We start from the raw sequence: 3455 nt of genomic DNA, 5'->3' as shown, positions 1-3455 counted from the left end.
TCAGCAAACAGTTTTGTGAAAACTGCATTTCCACATGCAAAAGAATGAAATTAGATCCTTACCATACACTATATGCAAAAAAATAATTTAAAATTAATCAAATACCTAAACATAAGACCTAAAATTATGACAGAGGGAAAGAAAACATAAGGAAAGTGCTTCATGACATTGGATTTGACAATGATTTCTTTGAATATGACACAAAAGACAAAGGCAAAAAAAGTATATTAAAATTAAAAATGTCAAATATCTGTGCATCAAAGGATACAATAGAATGAAACATGATCTTCAGAATGGGAGAAAATATTTGCAAACCATATTTTTGATGAAGGGTTAATATCTAGAATATATAAAGAATACCTACAACGCAACAACAAAAAACAACCCAATTTTAAATATGGGGAAAGGACTTGAGTACACGTTTCTCCACAGATGATATACAAATTTCCAACAAGGGTATGAACAGATGCTCAAGATCACTAATCATCAGGGAAATGCAAATCAAAACCACAACTTCACCTCACACCCATTAGGATGGCTCATATCAAAAAAAGGAAGAAAGACTATGACCAGTGTTAGTAAGGATTTAGAATAATTAGAACCCTCATGCTCTGTTGGGGATAATATAAAATGGTGCAGGTACTATGGAAAACAGTATGGTAGTGCCTTAAAAAACTTAAAAAAGAGCTACCATATGACCCAACAAAACCATTTCTAGGTATATATCCAAAAGCCTTGAAAGCAGGATCTTTTTTTTTTTATGTTATGTTATGTTAATCACAATACAGTACTTCATTAGTTTTTGATGTAGTGTTCCATGATTCATTATTTGTGTGTAACACCCAGTGCTCATTGCAATACATGCCCTCCTCAATACCCATCACTGGGCTAACCCATCCCCCCACCACACCTCACTCTGAAATCCTGTTTGTTTCCTGGAGTCCATAGTCTTTCATGGTTTGTCTCCCCCTCTGACTTCCCCCCTTTTGTTTTTCCCTTCCTTCTCCTAATGTCCTCCATGCTATTCCTTATGTTCCACATATGTGTGAAACCATATGATAATTGTCTTTCTCTGCTTGACTTATTTCACTTAGCATAATCTCCTCCAGTTCCACCCATGTCGAAGCAAATGGTGGATATTCATCCTTTCTGATGGCTGAGTAATATTCCATTGTATATATGAACCTTATCTTCTTTATCCATTCATCTGTTGAAGGGCATCTCAGCTTCTTCCATAGTTTGGCTATTGTGGACATTGCTGCTATGAACTTTGGGGTGCATTGCCCCATCTTTTCACTACCTCTGTATCTTTGGGGTAAATACCCAGTAGTGCAATTGCTGGGTCATAGGGTAGCTCTATTTTTAACTTTTTGAGGAACCTCCATACTGTTTTCCAACGTGACTATACCAACTTGCATTCCCACCAACAGTGTAAGAGTGTTCCCCTTTCTCCACATCCTCTCAAACATTAGTTGTTTCCTGCCTTGTTCATTTTTGCATCCTAACTGGTGAAGGGTGGTATCTCAATGTGGTTTTGATTTTAATTTCCCTGATGGCTAATAATGTTCAGAATTTTTTCATGTGTTTGTTAGCCATTCGTATGTCTTCTTTGGAGAAGTGTCTGTTCATGTCTTCTGCCCATTTCTTGACTTGATGATTTGTTTTTTGGGTGTTGAGTTTGAGAAGCTCTTTATAGATCTCGGATACCAGCCCTTTATCTTAATGTCATTTACAAATATCTTCTCCCATTCCGTGGGTTGCCTCTTAGTTTTGTTGACTGTTTCCTTTGCTGTGCAGAAGCTTTTTATCAGGATCTTAAAGAGAGTTACACACCCATGTTTACAGCATTATTCAAAATAGCCAAGAGATGTAAGCAACCTAAATGTCCATTAATGGATGAAAAGACAAACATAATGTGGTATATATGTATAATGGAATATTATTCAGCCTAAAAAAGGAAGGTAATTCACATGCTACAATATGTGGACATCATGCTAAGTGAAATAAACCAGTCACAAAAAGACAAACACTATAATTCCACTTATATGGGATATCTAGAGTAGTCAAATTCATAGAAAGAAAATGTAGACTGGTGGTTGTCAGGGACTGATAGGAAAATTGGGAATTACTATTTATTGGGTATAGAATTTCAGTTTTGCAAGATGAAAAGAGTTCTGGAGATTGCACAACAGTGCGAATATCCTTAACACTGTACTGTACACTTGAAAAAATAGTTAAGATAGTTATGTTATACATATTTTACCACAATTAAGAATAAATGTGATTGGTCACATTCCATTACATCAAAGGAAATGGGTCTATTTAAAACTGACGATTACAAATTTGTTTTCTGATATTGCATTCCATGTAACAGCTTTCTTGATTCACATCTGATTTTAGGGAATAATTTTTGATAGTATTATAAACAATGAATCTCTAACATCTCTTAGTACTTAGTTTTTACCATGTTATTTTCAAAAAGCCAATTTCACACAAACATTAGCAAAAATGTAATTAATACTCTCACTGTCTTTTTAATTCACTCAGAACATTTTAGGCAGAGGAAAGCAGACAATGAACCAAAGCTCACAGAGATTCCATGGCATGGCTCCTATCTATATCCATCCAGAAGGCAACACATTGTAGTAAAAGAGTAATTGATTACACAGTCCAGTTCTGTAGCTCAATACCATGGAATGCCTTAGATTCATATTTTTTTTGTTATTTTTTTCAGAATTATTGCTCATACTAAAGTTCAAATACTAGAGGGAGTACTGAGAAAAAATGAAAACAGAAAGAAATGTTTGTAGTATGTTAGGTTTTTACATTTTTTTGTTCTTATTTCTTTGCTCATTTTAAAGAAATATCTACTTGTGAAATTTTCTTGGTATTTAAGAGAACCCCCAAAATGTCTAAGCTCCAGTTTTCCAAAATCTGCATCCACCCTAGAGGAAAAAAAAAAAAAAAAGATAAAATATGACTTAAAATAATAGTGATTATTTCTGAACTATAAAATAATAATTTCTAAATTATGTGTATATATATCCCCTAATTTTATATGTATACATCTGCATTTTGTTGTATTTTTTTAAATACTTATGTTAATACCAAGAAACTTTTTTTTCCCCAAAAAAGCGGTGAGATAAGAAGTAATCAAGTAAAAACTTAAAACAGACAAACAAAAACCTCTTCCCTGCTAAAGTACCCCTGAGGAACAGGTTGTTGAAATATTCTCAACCTACTTTGCTCACATTCACTCCCACTGCTCTGTATTTACAGGGGGGCCGAGAAAACCTAAGCCAACTGTGCGGGAGGGACGGGTGTGGAAGAAGCGAGGATTTTCTACTTCACCTCATTCACACACTCAAGTATCCCGACGGCTAGAAGTGAAAACCCACATAGATGGAAGACGAATAAAGCGTGTTCTTTCGATTTCGGTCTCCATCCCGAACCTG

This window comes from Ursus americanus, chromosome 12, assembly GCF_024610735.1.
Source record: "Ursus americanus isolate L20-20 chromosome 12, mUrsAme1.1.p, whole genome shotgun sequence".
NCBI lineage: Eukaryota > Metazoa > Chordata > Mammalia > Carnivora > Ursidae > Ursus > Ursus americanus.
The sequence above is the reverse complement of the archived record's forward strand: the minus strand, read 5'-3'. Positions refer to the sequence as shown.